Source organism: Ochotona princeps, chromosome 10 (assembly GCF_030435755.1).
Source record: "Ochotona princeps isolate mOchPri1 chromosome 10, mOchPri1.hap1, whole genome shotgun sequence".
In the NCBI taxonomy this organism is placed as follows: domain Eukaryota; kingdom Metazoa; phylum Chordata; class Mammalia; order Lagomorpha; family Ochotonidae; genus Ochotona; species Ochotona princeps.
This window is the reverse complement of record NC_080841.1, coordinates 46645466-46667078: the sequence shown is the minus strand read 5'-3', so window position 1 is coordinate 46667078 and position 21613 is coordinate 46645466.

Sequence of the window (21613 nt, the reverse complement as noted above, 5' to 3'; positions counted from 1 at the left end):
TAGGTATCTTTTGGAGGCACTTGCATTTTTGTGAAGTGAAAGCAAGTAGATGTCATTATGGCCTCATAGCAGATCCAAAGAGGAATGAGGAATTGATGGAAATGGGCAACCTAAATGGATCTAAAACTGTGGTAGAACACCACTTTTATTTCCAGTTTATTAAAGGGCTGAAATCTTGAAACATTTTTTAATTTCTTTATTTTTTAAAGTTTTATTTTTATTGCAAAGTCAGATATACAGAGATGAAGAGGGGAGACAGAGAGGAAGATCTTCCGTCAGATGATTCATTCCCCAAGTAGTTGCAATGACTGCATCTGCGCCGATTTGAAGCCAGGAGCCAGGAGTCAGGAGCTTCTTCCAGGTCTCCCACGCGGATGCAGGGTACCAAGACTTTGGGCCGTCCTCAACTGCTTTTCCAGGACACAAGCAAGGAGCTGGATGGAAAGTGCGCTGCTGGTATTAGAATTGGCACCCATGGGCCCGGCGGTGTAGCCTAGCGGCTAAAGTCCTCGCCTTGAATGCCCCGGGATCCCATATGGACACCGGTTCTAATCCCGGCAGCTCCACTTCCCATCCAGCTCCCTGCTGGTGGCCTGGGAAAGCAGTCGAGGACGGCCCAAAGCCTTGGGACCCTGCACCCGCGTGGGAGACCCGGAAGAGGTTCCTGGTTCCCGGCATCGGATCGGCGCGCACTGGCCCGTTGCAGCTCACTTGGGGAGTGAAACATCGGATGGAAGATCTTCCTCTCTGTCTCTCCTCTCTGTATATTTGGCTTTCCAATAATAAAATCTTTAAAAAAAAAAAAAAAAGAATTGGCACCCATATGGGTGCCACCATGCAGGGCCCCTTTCAATTTCAAATTGAAGATATAAAGGAAAGAGATCTCTGATTAAGTAATTTCAGCGTTCATATGATTATATAAACAGTAATATTATTGTTCCTTTATTCACTTTTATTTGTAGAAAATACTTAAAATGGCTTAATATTTCTCTATAACTCTTAGCACTGTTTATATAGCCAGTGCTGAAAACGATACCAAGATAAACTACAGAGCAAAGCACCTCAATAAGGAGATAAGTGGGGGAAGAGATACCATTGACAGCAAGGTGGTCTGAGAGTTTGACAGGTTCGCAATGGTGTGCCTCACCCGTTTGGAGAAGGGACAAAGAGGGAGGGGGTGGGGCAGCATTCTTGTGTCATTTCTTTGTTTATCTCAGGTTGATGGACTCCAGAAATTGTAGTGGTTATGCCAGCTGTCTTGTGTCTTTGATAAATGAAAGTACGTTAAAAGAACTACTTTCTTTGTTCTTTGCCATTGTGCTCAATGTTGTTACCAATCTTATTTATCTGGGGAAGAAAGGCAGCGAAGAGAGTTGATGCACACAATTACTCATTCAACTGGCACAATGGGTTTAGATTTCAAATACAACACTGCATTCAGTCGCCTGCTTTCTACTTCAGTTAGTCTAAACCCACACATTTTCAGCTTACCTCCACCGCCTTCAGCTTTCTTAATGGTCTTTGGACAGACTATTCCCTAGGCAGTGGAAAGAGAAATCTTATAAAGGCACTACCACAGACAGGATAGAGCAGACTGACAACTTAAAGACTGACAACTTTAAACAATATTCTCAAAAAGGAAAACCTCTCTTCTTGGAATCCTTGTAAAAAGACACGATGATTCTAGTTAATGTTATGAAGTCAAATCCAGAAGTGAATAATTATATTTTTATGGCTTTAAGATTTGTTCCAGAGAGTTTGTGTAAATCACAGTCATTTTCTTACAGTAATGGATGGGTAATATGGTCTAGCAAGTTGCTATCACTCAGGACTGCAAGGAGCACTCCCAAAGAGAAATAGTACATCAGAATAAGTGAGCAGTTAGAGTACAATCAGCAGCAGGAAACTTCCAGAACCATTTCTGAAGATGCATTATAATATGATCTTGAACTGCACTGGAAACTGTTTCTCTGTAGGTTTAAGCTGAGATTAAAGTAAAGGGGATTAACTTGAATTTCAAATTTTCTAAAATTCTATTACTGTGTTGAAAAAAATACAACCATGTATGTGTTTTAAAACTGTATTATTTTCCTATTTATTTTCCTTTGCCCTTCAAAAATCTCAGTATTTTCTTTCACTATACTTCATTTTAAATAGACGAACAATTCAATGTCCAGATATTTAAATACTCAAATATAATGAATGTTGGTTTAAAAAATATGCATTTCAATTGAGAGACAGAGTTTACCCCATTCATTGGTTCACTGACCAAAAGCCCACAACACCATAAGGCTGGGTGAAGCTAAATCCAGGAGCCAGAATCCAGTTCGGCTGTCCCACAGAGAGCTCTGACTCCACAGGGAATCCGAGACCTGGAAATTTCTGTGATCACCTGCTTCCTCCCAGAGTTTGCATTGGTAGGAAACAGGAAACTTTCCTTGAACTGGAAACTGAGACTTGAACCCAGGAATCATGATATGGAATTTGAGCAACTCAACCTAGAATCTAAACCACTGGGTTACATATCCACCTTGAGAAAATACTTCGATGGAAAAAATCTTCCTGTTAAAAACATATTTATTGTCCTTATTTCATAAGGTCCCATCATACCGGCTCCTGAGTCAGGGTAAGATGTAGAGTGAATAATCCTGAGCATGCAGGCTAGAGCTATTAGTGTAGGAAGTTTCAGTGCTTGGTGTCAGGAAAAAACGTGCCCTTGCCACCCACATTCAACTCAAAATGGAATGCACATTCAGCAAATTTGTTTTTGTTTGTTTGTCTGCTTTCCTAAAGCCTCTTTTGCAGGAGCTCTTCATACTTTGTTATCTTGGAAACTTCTCAAAACCAGACGTTCTGCTTTGCTTGTTCCCTAGCACCAGAGAACTTTCATCCTTGCTGTTCCAGAATTTTTCCGTCAGGTGCAAGTAACCACAAAGGCAGAACATTAATGCGAACTCAAGCTTCCTGCAGCCATAAACTCAGAAACCATCTCGCTGCTGATTCTTCTTGAGACACAACCCTTGGCCCACATGGGATATGTGCAAGTTCAATGTTTTTTCCAGTCAATGTTTACATAATTCAACAAAAGGATGATTATAAATAAACTAAAAACAGTACTTAAGCAGGTAATGGACAATGAAATGATTGTTTCGAGGAGTGGAGGATAAATTTGTGTTTCTTTACCTTCGATCACATGTAATTTGCATGCAAAATGTATGATATTTTACTTTGATAAATAACATGAGATTTCGGTTTTACAAAGGATGGTCAGCATTTTAATATTTTATTCCTCTTTTTCAGCAACCTGAAAATAGACAATAAAAATATGTGTGATTTCCATTTGCACTGAAAAATCTACTGTAACAATTTCACAGAGAAGATGCATTTGAGTTTGTTCTAGTTATAGGAACCATTGCAGTTGGTTAATAGATATTCATTATGGTTTTCATGCTCTTGTTGTTCTCACTTCCTTTTTCATTTACAATGGTCCTGGTTAGTTTTTCATGAATATGATTCTGAATCTTCATTCCATGACATCAAGCAGATGACTCAGTCATAGACAGATTCTGTTCTCCCCATCAGCACTTCCTCCTGAATGGCTGAAAGCCACCCTCTTACATGTTACTCTTGTAACAATGGCTAGCAAAAATTAAACTCCAATTGCAAAACTGTTTGGTAAGAAAGTATTTTGCAAAAAAATGTATATCCAGATACATGTTGCTTTTACAAATGGTGGAGCAGATAAGAAGAGTAGGGTGTGCTGACACATCCGATCTGACTCCAAGAGTGGTTATCTTTTCTATTGTACAAAGCAATATCCAGATGATGCTTGTCTGAGTGAGTTGGGATAAGAATCTAGAAAATAGATTGTCATGGATCTACAAATAAACATTTCTCTGAGTTGCTCTTAAGTTCCTGTGTTCTCTTGCATGTACAGTTCTTTCAGTTTTTTTTTATTTTGAATAACCAGTCCCTTTTTCTTTTTATCAAGTGATTTCTTAAAAAATATATACTAAGCATAACAATTATTTTCCTCCTTGTTTTCCCCCATATTATTACAATAATATGGTGACGCAAAGAAAAGTGAAGAAGGGGGAAATGGAGGGGGGAAATCCCTATACCACTGAACTATATCATTTGAAAGAAAATACAAATAAAACAATCGCCAACTAATAAAACATAAACAATTTAATGAACATTTTCATAAGCTGCCCTTGTTTTTATAATCACTACTCTCACTAACAAATAGTAGTCAATATTATCGCTTTGCATTTGCTTAGCGATTTCCTGCCAGGGGTGATGGTGACTATCATCCTACTCTGGTTGAACACAACAGTTTCATACATTTTTTTAAACTCTTTTGAATGCAGTTTTCCTAATGTCTAAGGAGGTTTAATGCCTTTACATATTTTAGTCATTTTAATATACTCATGTCAGTTGTGTAACTCATATTTGCCTAATTCTAAGTTTATTGGCTTTTAGAAATTATGCAGTGTGAATACAAGTTGTTTGTCAGCTAATGTAGAAAATTTCACATTTTATCATGTTATTTTCAGCAATTAATGGAAGACTTTATTATAATATGTTCTGGCTGATAATGGTAACTACTTTAATGTTCTTTTTAAGAAAAGCTTGCCTCCTGCACAGAAATGAAGATATCCTTCTAAAAGTTCTATTGTTTTTCCTTTCTCATTGAATGTAAATAACACAGATTTAATACAAATTTGACATTGGAGTCGAGATTCAGTTCTTGCAAATCAACACACAACTTATATAGCAATATTTATTCATTTTATAATATATATTCATTACTTATTATATTTTATTTATGTGAAAGAAAGAGAGATGAACAGACAGGAGAGAGAAAGATCTTCCATCCTCTGGTTCACTCCAACATACCTGTCATATTCAAAGCTAGCCCTGCCTGAATCAGCATCTGGGAACTTACTTCAACTGCCCCGCATGTAATACATGGACTCAAATACCTGGATTATCACCTGCTGCCTTGCCTGGTATGCGTTATCTGAAAGTTGGAAAGAACAATCAAGCTGGACTTGAACCCAGATACCCTAATATGAAATGTAGACATGCCAATAAATGGCAATGTGACTGGTATATCAAATGCCCTCCTTGAAATATCTATTAAGAAAGATATAGTCTTCACAGCAATTTTGTTTCATCATAGCTGACTATAGCTTCTGTCTCTGAAAGTGTGGACTGCTTGTAACCTAAGTGTGTGGTGCTCTGACACTATAAAGTACATAGTGGGTCTTCTCGTACACGTGTGTAGGAGGAGCAAGTGTTCATGTTTGTGTACCTGCTAGTTTTAGTTTCATGGAGATATAAATTGCATATGATAAAATAATGTGATATGATTTTGATCAGATTCAAGTTACAGAAACATTTTATCACTATAAGATTTTCGTTAAACCCTAAACTCTCCTCTAACTCCTAAACACAATGAATCACTTACATGTTTTCTAACAATTAATTTTGTGTCTTAAACGTTTCATGTACATATGTATATATACATATATATATATATATATTCACATTGCATGCAGCAGTTTTCTTTCCCTTAATACATTGCTTCTCAAACTTAGTCCTGCCATTTATCTATTAATGCTTGGTTTCTTTGTGTAGTTTGAATATATACTTGTTTGTTAATTATTTGGCAGTTAATGGACAAGTTGTTTCCAATTTTGCATTATGAGAAATAATGCTTCTACCAACATCAGTAGATACATTTATGGGTGGACATGTGTTTTCATGAGTTTCTCCTGTGTAATGTCTTTAATAAGGCACTGTATCATAGTATGTTCTGTCATGGGAAAAATGTATTCATACTGACGCTTGATAACATGGTAGCTGCTATTGACATAAAGACATTTAACATTTGAAATGTGGTTGGTGACACTGAAAAACTAATTTTTAAAAGTTTTAATTAAATTACATGAAAATGCAGATGAATAGCTACATATTGTTTGTGGCTAAAGCACTGAGCAAAACTGTGTATAGCATTCTTAAATAAATAGTAAATTATATATAATTTTAATGCAAGCTGATATATCAGTTTTTCAAGGGATTATACCATGTAGCATTTCCACTAATGACACACACCATTTTTAATTGCTGCATGTTCTTGCCAGTACTTGGTAATGTCAGTCTTTCCAGCATTAGTTATTTTATCCAGGGATTTTGAAATGCATTTCTCCAGTGACTGGTGCTTTAGGACATTGTTTTTTCATGTGTTCAATAATCATTTGCATTTCTTTTTCTGAACTGTCTGAATACCAGCTTATTGTCAGATTTATGTCATACAAATATTTTCCCAAAAACTCAGCTTGACTTTTAACAGACTTAAACCTATCGTTTGATGAATATTATGGTTAATTTTTATTGGCTTGGCTAGGCATTTGTACCCAGTTGTTTGACCAACTATTTCTGCATTCCAAACATTGAATTTGGGTTAAAGCTGATGACACTTAATAATGAAGGTGGGTCCTTTTAAATCAACTGACAAAACTGACAGTCTCTGAACACTGATGCACACACTTGAACCTCACATTTTTCCCAAATTAATTCAAATATAGTGAATTTTTAAAATTCTGATGGAGTTCATTTTATGAATTGTTTTATAAATTGTGCATCTGTATTCTGTTGAAGAAATGTTTCTTTAGCAAATTTCAGGGGGAAAAGCTACTTTGTTTTGCTTTAGAAATGGTATGGTTTAGCTCTTGTATTTATGTCTGTGATCAACTGAATTAAATTGTATTTCTGCGGCAAAATTAGGGATAAAATGACTATTTTTTTCTGTAGCTACCCTGTTGTACTAAAAAGGGTCATTGTAGAAGCAATGCCTATCCTCTGAAATTGCATTTACAGCTTTGTAGAAAATCAATTAATCATGTCAGCATGTACTTACCCATCAGTTTCTTAGTTTTGTTCTGTTGCTGTGCCAATCTTTCCTGATGCCCATCTTGATCAATGTGTCTTACAAACTTCTGAATTCAGGGCTTGCATGTTTTTCAACTTATTTTTTTCTTTGTCAGCTTTTTGAAAAAAAAATATTTGCTGTGTTTTGATTAAAACTATGGTGAGCATGTTGATTGATTGGGAGAATTGCCATTTTTAAAATTTGTCTCCCAACAAATGCAACATTTTGATTTTTAAATGTTTTTATTGTACACATTTCAATTTAACTTTGTAGCATTTTCATGTTATAATAAGTGAAGTTGTCTTACAATTCTATTTATTTATTTATTTATTTATTTATTTATATTAGTATCTTTGAAGATGTTTACGTAGTTACTTAGGGTGGGAAGGATCCAGGGTTTAGGAAAAGTGAGTGTGATTATTGTTTCTGAATTTTTCATTTCCCTTTCCTGTTTCTGGGGGCAGAGGGAGATAAAGAGAGAAGCCATATCCAGCCTCCCAATCATCCCAGTACTTAGGGATGGGGAACAGCCACCTGATATAAATCCTGAATTCCAATGTGGTGCATGCTCTCAGGGTTCTTCCCAGGCGCTTTTGATAGTTCTAAAATGCTATTGATCTTGCCGATCCAAGGATGAGGAAACACTTTTAATGTCCATTGGCTGTCACAATTCATCTTGGAGTCTGCATTCACCCAGGTACTTGCTATCATCATTTGGCTGGGATAGTTGTCCAATTTGTGGTGTTCTCCTTCCTCTGCTATGGAACCAGATGTCCTCTGCAGGCCCAGTGGGATACCATATCCTCTATGTGCATCAGGGTTGGCCATCCACTGCTCTGTCTTTTCCACTGAGGAGGACCCTGTTCTCACAGATGGGTCCAAGTCCCAGAGCCAGGCAATTTGAACCCCAACAGACCCACCCCTGGGTCTCATGGAACTGGCACCTACTGCCCTCACTCTGGCATGGCTCGCCTCCCAGCATTCACCAGTGGGTGCTTCAGCCTGCCCCTAGTCCCAGCTCCTGCTGGGGGGTGCTATAACATGTCCCAGCCCAGCCAGTCCAAGACCCAGCCCCTCCTGCACCCTGTCCTGGTCCTCAGATCTGCCAGTGGAAGCTATAAACTGGCCCAGCCTGGTTTGTCCCCAGACCTGACCCACAGGTATGCTGACCGTTACTGTAACCTGGACTGGTCTGAGCTGCTCTTTGCCTTAACTCCTGTGCTCACCTGCAGGGACTGCATCCTGACAAAGGAGTTCCCCAAGCTCCTCGCTCAGATTTCCCCCAGTGGCAGATCTTGCACACACCAGTGGGTCCTTGGCCCATGCTGACTTTGTCCATCTCTTCTTCTGACAGAAACAGTGTCCTTGCCAAAAAGGCCCATACCCATTCTAGTTGTTACTCTTGGGTATTACAACCCAGCCATACTTGGTTCATTCCCAGACGCAGATCTCACATGGTTCAGTGGGAGCCCAGCCAATTCTACACCCACTTTGGCTTTCATAAGTACCAGGGGGTGCTGGAACCTGGCTCAGTCTGGTGCTCCCCAGACCCAGTTCACACCCATGCTGAAGAAGACGGAAGCCATTTCCAGCCCACTGGCCCCATTCTGGTTTTTGCATTCACCAATGCCCATATGGGATCCCAGTGTGTGCAAAGTGAGGACTTCAGCCACTAGGCGACTGAGTCGGTCCCCCCATTTGGACTTTTACTGGTGGTTTCTGTGATCTAGCCCTGCAAGTAGAGTGGCCTTGTCCATGGAAGACTCTCAGAAGTCATTCCTCACCTGGAAGCTTATTTTTAATTCTAGTTCTTACAAAAAAAAAAGATTTATTTATTGTGATTGGAAAGTCAGATATACAAAGAAGAGGAGAGACAGAGAGGAAGATCTTCCGCCTGATGAATCACTTTCCAAGCTGCTGCAACCGGAGCTGCACTAATTCAGAGTCAGGAGCCAGGACCCTCCTCTAGGTCTCCCACGCGGGTGCAGGATCCAAAGGCTTTTTAGTTACTTTTTATTTATTTTTATTTATTTTTGAAAGTCAGATTTACAGAGAGAATGACAGACAGAGAGAAAGATCTTCCATCTGCTGGTTCACTCCCCCAGTGGCTACATGGCCATAGTTGAGCTGATGTAAAGGCAGGAGGCAGGAGTTTCTTGCAGGTCTCCCACATGGGTTCAGGGTCCCGAGGCTTTAGGCCACCCTCTACTGCTTTCCCAGGCCACAAACAGGGAGCTGGATTGGAAGTGGAACAACTGGGACACAAACCGGCACCTATAAGGGATCCCAGCACATTCGAGGTGAGAACTTTAGCCACGAGGCTGCTTACTATGCTGGGCCCTCTTTCTTTCTTTTAAAGTCTATTATAAAGTTTATACAAGTTTTCTTCTTATTTTAATAACATGGTGAGCAATGTTAAAAAAAAATTTATTCTCTGAAATCAAACTCTTATGGTCATAAAATATTTACCATTTTATATATTCTTAATTCAGTTTCTAAAATTTTGCTAAGTATTCTGTGTGCATGTTCATGAGAAATAAACATTTGTAGTTCTGTATAAATAATGGCCTCATAAAATATATATATTCTCTGTTTTCTGAGTAAGCAGTACATAAATAACAATTCTACCTTAGATAGTTGAATGAATCAACTATATATTTTGAACTGAATTTCCAAAATTAATATAGAGTTTTTGAGGGCTCTATTTTCTCTTCAGTTTCCATATGATTTGCCTTTTGACAAACCTGTTTATTTCATCTAGATTGTTAAATTTATTATATTTAGTGTGTTCATATTTTTCTCTACTGTAGACTTATTGTGTGTAGGATCAATAGCTGTGCTTTTTATTTCTAACGTTTTTATAATTACAGTTAGAGGTTTACCAATATAAGTGAACTTTTCAAAGAAATTATTTTGGATTCCATTAGCTTTCTTTACTGTTTGATCTACTTCTCTTTTTTTCATTGAATTCAACTTGTATATTTATCCTTCAACCCAGTTTGGGCATTATTTGCTCTTTATATAATTGTTTTGATGTGTAAATCAGACAAAATGTTTCCTTCTTACTCTCCAGTATGCAGGCATTTGGCACACTATATTTTACCAATCAGTAATTACTCACCCTAGAATTTCTCAACTCAGCCTCAGTCACAAACTATGATAAAATCCATGTGAATTACTTAAATCTGTTTTTGATACTTTGTCTAGCTATCCCCCAAGAGCGACAGACATTTTCCTCTCTTTTTAGTGAATACATGGTACGTTATCTCTCTTGATATGTGGACGAAATTTTAGGAGTAACTCATCTGTCCCTGCAGGTGACCTTGAAAGACAGCAATTCCACCATGGAAACCTTGATGTGTTTACTGTCACAGTAGCATACACATTCTGTGCATTCATTTCCATTTTGTGCATTGTATATTTAAGGATGCACATGTAGACAGCCTCTTGCTGAAAACTGTGTTTAATCAATTCTGACTTCCTCTGTATTTCAGTTGTTGCCCATTCATATAATTTAATACAAATTTTTATATGTTCGACATTGGAACTACGGTGTTACTGCTTATTGTTTACCCATCTTCACTCCTTTTCTGTTTCTTTTTTCATCTATTGCTTTTTTGTGATTGAATGTTTTTGGAACTCTACTTTGATTTTTCTATTGGCCTTTAGTTAGACTTTGTACTACTTTTAGTTCTTATTTTACAATAAAAAATGTAAAAATGCATTTCCTGAATTTTCCTTCTTAAATATTATACCAGTTCACATAATAAACAAAACACTTCTAAACATATAATGAACATATATTACTGTATCTCTCCATAATTTTTGTATTATAATAATCATATATGTAATATCTACATAGAGTATAAAATTCCTTAGGTGTTATATTTTTTCCTTGAAATGCTAATATGAATAGCAAAGAAATTAAAAGTAATTCAAAACAAAACAAAAGTATAATTCCTCCTTTTTCTTCTCTTCTACTGGGACATTTACCATGGTTAGAATTTATCATTCTATTCTGTGGAGCTGAATTTCTTTCTGATATGCTTTTCATTCAGCATAAAGAATTTCCTTTATCATTGCTTATAAAGATTTGTAGGCAAAAGATATTGTCAGATTTCTTTTATCTAAAAATTTCTTTATTTTACTTTCATTATTGAAGAATATTTTCAGTAGATACAGAATTCTGGGTGGACTTTTTTTCTTTTATCACTTTATATTTATATTCCTCTGAATTCTGAGCCCCTGTGGCTTCTTATAAGAAATAATCTATTATTGTCCTCCCTCTTCCCATGTTGATAACATTTCATCTTTCTTTGACGCTTTTAAGATTTATCCTTTGCTTTGGTTTTCCATAGCTAACTAATAGAGATCTGAGAAACTAAGCAAGTCTAACCACTGCAGGCAGAACTAAAGGAAAGAATGTAGTGTGGGAAATTGCTAACGCTGTGAGTTTGAATGTGTTGAATGTCCCATGTCCATTATACTTCGAAGGTCTAGTGGGAACCTTAAGATTGCTTTTAACTGATAGCACCAGTAATTGAACATGGGACAGAAGAGAAATAACCAGGGAACTGTTGGACACCTTTGCTTCTGTAACTATTGTGATGAACCCACTGTATTTTTCTGTGAGTAATGGAATAAAATCACTAGACATAGAAGAGATGCGATGGGGCTTTGTAGCATATATAAAGATGTTGCTTCATAGATTATTACATATATTGATTGTGGAAAATGAGTTTGTAAGGGACAGAAGTGCTGCATTATGCCTGGGTAGAGCACAGTTGATACTGGTGAGGCCAAAGATTCCAACAGTATACATGGAAGGAAGAATGAAACCAAGATGTGTGTTCAAGTTAGATACAAAAAAACCTGACATCTGATTATATGTGAAGAATACAGGGCCCGGCGGCGTGGCCTAGCGGCTAAAGTCCTCGCCTTGAAAGCCCCGGGATCCCATATGGGTGCCGGTTCTAATCCCGGCAGCTCCACTTCCCATCCAGCTCCTTGCTTGTGGCCTGGGAAAGCAGTTGAGGACGGCCCAAAGCTTTGGGACCCTGCACCCGCGCGGGAGACCAGGAAGAGGTTCCAGGTTCCTGGCTTCGGATCGGCGCGCACCGGCCCGTTGCGGCTCACTTGGGGAGTGAATCATCGGACGGAAGATCTTCCTCTCTGTCTCTCCTCCTCTGTGTATATCTGGCTGTAATAAAATGAATAAATCTTTAAAAAAAAAAAGAATACATAGGGAAAGTCAAGGATGACCCAGGAATAAATCAATAGTTTGTAGATATGGGAGCATCAGAAACAGCTGGCTGGGTGACAAGGTAATTTAATCACAGTAGAGGGAGAATTGTTTAGAGAGCATGTAGATTTATGGTTCTTGTGCTATATTTTCCTGGAAATGTGCAGCTGTATTTTTGCAGTAGGATCTCTGGGTGCCACACTGAGACAGAGGTATGTGTAGATTTCATAGTCAATACAAAAGGAAAGTAATTGAATCCATGTAAAATCCCAGAACAGTGAGAATAAAATAGTAGCCTAGAAATTAGTTCATACCTACAAAATTCTTCCAATGGGTCAGAGATGGAGGATTGTTTCTCAAAAAATAGTCCATATTTGTTCTCGAGGGTGAGGACTTAAAGTCATGGAACTCTTGCTGTGGTACAGAACATAATACAAGACAGTAAGTTTCATTTTCTTGGGCTTACGTTATTTGTTCCACTTTTCATTTTGCTGTAATGAAATTTATGTAAAGTGTCTTTTCAATAAACTGTGTAGTGTATATTTCATCACTCTGAGATCATACGCCTAACACAGAGACAAATGACCTGTCAGGATATGTCTCTGGGTACTCCTAATTACATGGATTCTGTTTATGATGAAAATTGGACTTGACAGCTTTCCCCTATCTGTGATCTAACTTTAAAATCTTGCTGTTTTATCAGTGCAAAGGAGACATAAACCAATAATTTAAAGTGTATAGATGCTGCTTGCTAAGATAGCTACTTTGCTTTTCTTTTTAACTTCCAGAGTCTTGTTAGCATGGGCAGTAAACAATCTTAACCACCATTTCCAGTTAGATATGTGTGAAACACAAACTGATTTGAATATTTCAAGATTGAATTGTTTAATTTCCTTGAAACAAAGTATATATTGGACTTTATAATGTCAATTCTCTGAGACTAAAATTTTTCTTTCTTTCATTCACATTACAAATGAAATTCAAACTTTAAAGATAAGTTGTTTTCAAGATTCATTAAATTAAAGTTTAATTTGTCGTTCTGCAGATATTGCCTTCAGAAGATTTCAATATACTGACATATTCAGTCTTTTCTCATTTCAGTAAGAATCATTTGATTAGAAAAATTAAAAACAAAAGGTGTCAAAGACAACCATCTTCATACCCCTATATACTCTATATACTACACAAACGGGGAAATAAATTTATTCATATACGTGCAGAATGTTTGCCTATAAATACTACATTTTCACTGACAAAATCTTTAAAAGGGTTACAACAGGGTAGAATCCAAATTGATACAAAGATCCAAATTTGTGTAAGATATAGTCATTTATATCTGTAGTGTTGAGTAAGAAGGGAAGCTGTCTTATATTGTTATGATTGTAATTCTGTTGATGCTCTTTATTTTGTAAATTTGCTGAGTGAGCATTGTATGAAAAATGAAGTGTTTTTGTTCAGCAACTTTGCTTAGTCTGCATTTGGCCTTACTGAGAAAACAATCTGTGTGCTCTTAGATAGAAGTTGTTTTTGACATTCACAAATTACCCTTGCAGCTATACTTGATTACTTGACCTTCATCCTTGTTTCGCATTTGGATTTGTAATGTTTGCAGTGATTTCACTACATGGAATTTTCTCTATGCCTTGTTCCTCCAAATAGCTATTGTTTTGCTGTTATTAATTTGTCATCATGAGAATCCTGGTAATAGGGCTTCTTTCTGAAATAGTTAAGATGTATTTGATAAGCTAATGCCAGATAGAAGGAACCAGCTTGAAAGGAGACTGGCTAGTTTCCTATTCCTGGAAGAAAAGTACCTGTTCAGTCTGTATACTTCATTCACGAAAATTTTTACTGAGACTGTTTTGTGATGTAATCTCAATCTTGGTCTTCAACAAGCATTATAAATTAAAAACACATTAAAATCACCCTTACACATAAGTAAATCATGACACTTTAAATTATTTATTTATTTTTATTTGGAAGGCAGAAAGACACAGAGTAAGAGGTCTGACTGTTGGTACAGTCCACAAATGCAAGCAGGAGCTCGGACAGCCAGGTCTGTTAGGAGCTGAGGACTTGGTCTGGTTTTCCTACTGCAGTAGTATGTGTCTGATCTCTTGAACCATTGCTTACTGCCTTATAGGCTGTACACTAGCACAGAATTTGAATCAGAAGCTTAAACAAGACATTCAGGTATTGTGGACATTCCAGGCAGTCTCTTCACCGCTCCACTGAATGTTTGTTCTAGTGCTGATGTTTGAAAAAGAATTAGATGTAGTTTATTTTAGGATGAATATATAGTATAGGGATAGGCTTGTTATCACATGTTAGTTCGGAAGAATTGATTTTCTGTAACTAACGGGATGCTCGACAGTTTAATGCCCCTCTATTTAGAAATTAAAATGCAATTGACTGGTGTGTGCCTTGCTGCTTTATGCCCTGACTTCATTGGGCGAGTACAATCTGATCAGCAGCCTACAGCGACATGTTAGTTTCAGTCCTGTCCACTCTGCTTCTGATCCAGCTTCCTAGTAATACAGACAGGAAAGCAGTGAAACACAGAGTACCTGGGTTCCTGCCCTTCGTGTGGGGGACCTGGGAAGAGTTCCTGTTCCTGACTTTGGTCTAGCCCAGCCTTGATGTTGCAGGTATTTGGAGAATGAATTACAGCCTAAAAGTTCAGTCTCTCTCTCTCTCTCTCTCTCTCTCTCTCTTCCCCTCTCTGCTATTTGGCCTTTAGAAAATAGTAATTAAATGAGCTTAACAGAAGGAAAAGCTAACTGTTTTGATATACTACATGGTAGGGCTAAAGGGGAGCTAGGGCAGACTGAAATTGGACTTAGCCTATTTGATTAACCTGTAAACTAAATATTCTAAATATTAAGAATATGGTCTGTGAGCTGTGTACTGCCGCTCTGAGTCACTGAGATGTTACAGGTGGGCCTCGGATGAACCTGGAATGGGAAGTGAGCTCACAGTTGGTGGCTGAGTTGGCACGCTGCGGAAGTTAGAACTGAGAGTCAGAATTTGCATAGTCAATGGAGCCAACCTCATCTAGTTATCACAGTGGTCTTAGACCTGATGAATCAGAGCAGATGACTGAGGGCCTGAGTGAGGGAAGGCAGAGGCAAGCATCATGTTCCTTTTTAAAGAAAGATGGTATGCTGTCAGTTGCTGATTTTGAACAGTGTGGTTTGGGTTTGTCAGTACCACTGCAAAGTTACCTGGCTAAAAATAAAAGGTTATGTTAGGGTCTTCATAATGCAACTGTCGAACAAGTTGATCCCCCCCTAGATTATTCTTTCTGATTGAATAAAGTGTTTTTCTCCCAATGCAAATAGCTGTTGAAAGCACTTCATTTCCTTTAGGGAGATAGGACATACATTTTGTATAGTTCATTGAGTGGCAAATAAAACCAACTTCTTTTAAATGGTAGACTAATTGACAAAATTACTAACAAAAATCTTAGGAAAACCAGAAGTTAAGAGCATAGGTAGTGACTGGCTGAGAGATGAAATAAATGAAAGTTATTTACTTATATTTTTATTAGAGATAACATAACACTTAACTGCAAGGTTTGTTGTGATGTTAAAATGACAGAATACGCAGATGATATGATTCTTTATGTAGAAGAGCCAAGAGACTCAATACAGAGACTGCTAGAACTTATACGAGAATTTGGTAGAGTGGCAGGGTATAAAATTAATGAACAAAAATCAACAGCCATAGTGTATGCGAACAGCCCCAAGATGGAAAAAGATTTAACCAGCAAGATACCATTCAAAATAACAGAGAAAAGTATGAAGTATCTGGGAATAAATCTAACCAAAAATGTAGGAGACCTATTTGAAGAAAACTACAAACTACTTAAAAAAGAAATTGAACAATATCTCAAAAGATGGAGTAACATCCCATGCTCCTGGATAGGTAAAATCAATATCATTAAAATGTCTATACTGCCAAAAGCAATATATACATTCAACGCAATCCCAATCAAATTGCCCAAAACATTCTTCATGGAACTGGAAACAATGATCCAAAGGTTCATCCGGAAACACAAAAAACCACGGATAGCTAGAACCATCCTGAAGAACAGGAAGTTAGCAGGGGGAATCACAGTTCCGGACCTCTGGACTTACTATAGGGCAGTGGTTATGAAAACAGCCTGGTACTGGCACAAAGATAGAGAGGAAGACCAATGGAGCAGAATAGAAACACCAGTAGGGAACCCACACAGATACAGCCAAATAATCGTTGACAAAAAGACAAACGACAATCCAGGCAAATGGGAAGGTCTGTTTAATAAATGCTGTTGGGACAACTGGTTGATAGCCTGCAGAAACAAAAAAATAGACCCATATCTCTCACCATACACTAAGATCAAATCTAAATGGATAACAGATCTAAACCTACATCCAGAAACCTTCAAACTTTTGGAAGAAAATGTTGGAAATACTCTGCAAGATCTAGGGGTAGGTCCCTACTTCCTAAGAAGGACACCAAAAGCAATAGAAATCAAGACCAGAATAAACAAATGGGACCTCATCAAACTTAGAAGCTTCTGTACAGCAAGGAACATAATCAACACAGTAAAAAAGCAACCCACAGAATGGGAGATCTTCGCGCACTACGTAGATGATAGAGGGCTAATCTCCAGAATATACAAAGAGCTACAAAACAATCAAAATGTCAAAACAAACAAGCCACTCAAGAAATGGGCATGGGAAATGGGCAGACACGTCACAAAGGAACAAACCCAAATGGCAAATAAACATGAAAAAATGCTCAAGTTCTCTGGCAATAAGGGAAATCCAAATTAAAACATCAATGAAGTACCACCTAACGCCAGTAAGACTGGCCCACATGAATAAAAGCACCAACAACACTTGTTGACAAGGTTGTGGGGAAAAGGGAACCCTACTCCACTGCTGGTGGGGCTGCAGGCTGGTACAGCCTCTATGGAAATCAGTATGGAGAACATTCAAACAACTCAAAATCAATATACCGTATGATCCAGCAATAGCACTCCTAGGAATATATCCAGAACAATTGTTTTATGAGAAACCAACTTGCACTCCTATGTTCATAGCAGCACAATCAGTAATTGCAAAAACATGGAAGCAGCCAAAATGCCCATCAGCAGAGGACTGGATAGGAAAGCTTTGGTTCATCTACTCCATGGAATACTACTCAGCTATTAAAAAAAACAAAATGCAGTTCTTTGTGGCCAAATGGGCCAAACTGGAAACCATAATGCTAAGGGAAATGAGCCAATCCCAAAAGGTTAAATACCACATGTTTGCCTTAATTTAAGATGATATGTTATGTGTAACATGTTATGTATGTTATATGTTGTGTATAAACTATAATTGAAATGTCAATGAGGTGGTCACAGAAGGTGGTTAAGGACTCGCATTTACTTTTAACATATTGGTTACTCATTACTATGTCAATTAATTCCATAATGATGTAAATTTTTGCTGATGGTATGTTGGAGCTTTTAATTGATCGGGATGATACTCTGCTGGCTCTGCCTTCAGACCAGAGAGGGTATCCCTAAGAAGCCGTTGAACTTGACTGGACAATAAGATGCTGAACTCTATGTTTGGTATATGCTTGCAATGGGGGAATCTCAACTGAATTTGAACTGTGGTTATGCAACAAGGTGGAGGAATCCACCATGGAGGGAGGGTTTGGGGAGGGGTCGGGAGAACCCAAGTACCTATGAAACTGTGTCACATAATACAATGTAATTAATGAATTAAAAATAAAAAAAATGACAGAATAAGAGAATAAGCTAATACAGGGCCTGGCAATTGATTAGTAGATGTTTGATATATGGTAATTGTGTTTCTTCCTCTGAAGAGCTAAATAGTCAGTGTAAAGCATTTTATCATAATTATAAAATATGTTAAAATATTTTCATTTGTTTTACAGATCTTTTAGAATTCACTCTGCTAATACGTGTTCTAAACCATTCCTGACTCAAATTTTGACCTGTGAAAAACTGAGTATAATACTAGCTGAAGTTAAAACACATTATTTTTTTCTGTCAATGTTGCAATCTGTAAGCTCGTTTTGAAGTGTATACATGGAACAGGAATATTCTCTTCATAACAGAATCTATTATTTATTCTCTCAGCTTCTTTCAGCCTGTTTTTTTCCAGTACCCCAGGCAAAATACCCCGGAGTTCAAAAGATAGTTATACCTTCTCTATAGAAACCACCCCTACAAGCCAACATAAACTTTCTCTCCCTCATTTAAACACAGAGCATTGCACATGATCCATAACACAATTTTTCACACTAACAAAAATGTGTTTACATTTCATAAAAATGGCTGTGTCACATTGAAGAAACTCTACCAAAGGAATGGTATTGTAAACATCATATATAAAACAAAAGAAACCATAGGGTTGGAAAATTTGACCTGTTAAGCTCAATGTTTCATCTCTGTCAACAGCACTGAACATCACTTATGATGTAAAATTACTTCAAGGCTTTTTGCATAACCTCATACTTACAATTGTTTCTAAATCTATCTACGTATTCTTTTTAATTGATCTGTTGCGTTGGAGACTACGCTTTTTTCCCCCTTATAGACGTTGACATTTTAAGCTTTTTAGTATCATTCAAGAATATTGACACTGAAATGGAATTGTCACGACTCCTGTTCCAAATGGTGACATCATGCTTTGGTTTTGGTTATCAAACTTTTTTAGACTCAGAATTTTAAACTAATCATTTGCTTCAGACATTTCATAAGTTTCTTATGTGATTCTGTTTTAACCACATTCAGATTTTTATGTGCATCTTTGCTCTTCCCTTTTATGCTTTCTCATTGCGGACAGAGAGGTTTGGTGCAGCCTTTTTTCTTCTTTTCAGTGCAGCAGAAGTCCTGACACTTCATGGCTGTAGTTTCCTAATTTGCACATCTGCTGGCTCCATTAGGTTTTGTGGATGCTGGCATTTAGTATGGTTTAGAATCTTCCACTTCCAAGACAAATTGGGCTATGAATTGCTCTTATATCTTTCTTTGTAAAAACATTCTGAGTGGTTGGTAATTCATTCTGGCTGGCTGCAATTTTATCTGTTTCCAGAACAAACGTTTGCACTGTGATCAATTGGTCTCAGTAATTTCTGAGCTGGAGAGCATATCTAATCAAGTACTTTTCATACGTGTGTGCATTCAAAGCTAATCTAGTTTGAACATTATCATTGAATTTCTTGAAGAATAGGACATCCTTGAATCTGGATGTCTGCTACATCCCTTTAAGCCCCACTTGAAGCCCTAGTCATTTGCAGCTCAACAAGGCAGGGCTTCACATTTGCTCTTTCTGAATAAGTGTCTTTATAATGATGATGGGAAGATTAGCAATTAGCCCCATGTAACTAAACACTGGAATTTCGAAGGAATTTGAAGACATATGTCTACTTATGAGATCATGAATATTTTTCTGCATGTCTTAAACTGAAATTGGCGGTGGGATGATGTTTCTGTTGCTTATAAGATTATTTATTTGCTTTCTTGAAAGAGTAACAAAGAGAGATGAGAAAGAGAGAATCGCTTCCATGTATTTGTTCACTCTTCCCCTCCTCAGATGAACACAAAAGGCAACACTGGACCTGGAGTCAGGCCACAGGAGCTTCGTCTTGGGTCCCCGTGAAGGTACACAGGCCTGAGTACTTGGCCACCTGAGTCATTAACAGAGAGCTGGATCAGAAGTGAGGCAGCTGTCACCTGAACTTGCACTCACATGGTAGTAGGTGGTGGCTTTTCTTGCTGTGCCTCAAAGCCAGCTCCATCCGAGGATGCTAGTTCTAATCAAGTGTTGCAGAAGAGCTTCTGGCATGACCCTTCTATACACCAACAACATGAATAGATGTCAGATAGTGTGTGCATAATCTTAAGATCGTAAAGGTCCTTCTCACTCTCCATCCCTCTTCCTTTCTCATTGTTCTTTTAATTTTTACAATAGCATACTACCGAGTTAATTATACTCACACGTTCAGCCCTCTGCTAAATAAAAAGCATTTTTGTTTTACTAATAAAAAAAAATGTAAAGAGCTTGGCAATAATGTGAAGTGCCTACAATTACCTCCATGTTACTGGGAACTAATAATAATGTCATTGATACCTATGGAAACATTATAGTGTGTCTTGGGGCCTAAAAGTTAAAACTGCAAGTGCTGTAAGCAAATGATATTTTTGTTAGCGAGTTATTGTTGTGGATCTGTTCTGCAGATCCAACTTCTGGGGATTCTGCAATTTGGGGACATATTATCGTGTATTAACTCAAGCCCAAAAGCTATAGTTCAATCATTCAACCTTTCGAGTCACACTAACACAAGATAGGAGAGCCTTCTCCCAGTGGAAAACAGCACATAATTGTATAGAAACTTCATTTTTCGATGTAAAAGGAGCATATGATAAAATAATACTACAAAGTATAGTGGAGTAAATAGTAAAATAATACTATACTCATTGCTTACCACCACCGCCAAGTAATGATGAAAATTGTGTGTACTGTGCTTTTGTATAATACAAGAAAATAATGCAGTCTTTTTATTATACTATATATACTATACATAAAATATCATAAAGTATCTTTTCTAGTACTTTAATATTTGGAACAAAAAACAAAAGATGATTTTAAATTTTGAGATTTTAACAATACTTTTCTTTTCTTACTATGTTATGATACAGTTCCACATGGACATTTATACAGTAATCAAGATAAAATTTAAAAATACTTTAAGCCAATTAAAAATACGCTCCTAATTGTTTCTTCAGATTCCATGCCTGATTCCATGAACGTTCATATCTCTCTCCCTCTGTCTCTCCCTAGATCTGTGTGTTTGCTTTGTTGTGACATTTCTCTTTTTTCATCTTGTTACATCCTAAGACACATTTCCTGACATCCACCCTCCTCTTTCACATGTTTTGACGTTATGCTGAGGTTTTTGTGGTCATCTTTGTTACAATGCCATTCATTATTTATTCTTTGTTTTTCTTGGTATATTTTGCAAGTTTTGCAAAAGGGGCTTCCTTTTTACATTTTAAATTTTAATATTTTATTTTCTCTAATGATTTATTTATTATTTTTGTTCGAAAGGGAGATATACAGAGAGAAGGAGACAGAGAGAAAGATCTTCTGTCCAATGGTTCACACCCCAAGAGGCCACAATGGCCAGAGCTGAGCCTACCTGTAGCCAGAAATCAGAAGCTTCTTCAGAATTTCCAGCACGGCTGCAGGGTCCCAAGGCTTCTTGCCATCCTCGACTGCCTTCCCAGGCCACAAAGAGGGAGCTGGAAGGAAGTTGAGCAGCTGGACACAAATTGGCACCCATATGGGAGGGTTTAGCCACTAGGCTATCGCACAGGGCCCCCTTTTTAGATTTTTAACCCCTAAACTCTAGGAAAATCATTGGCA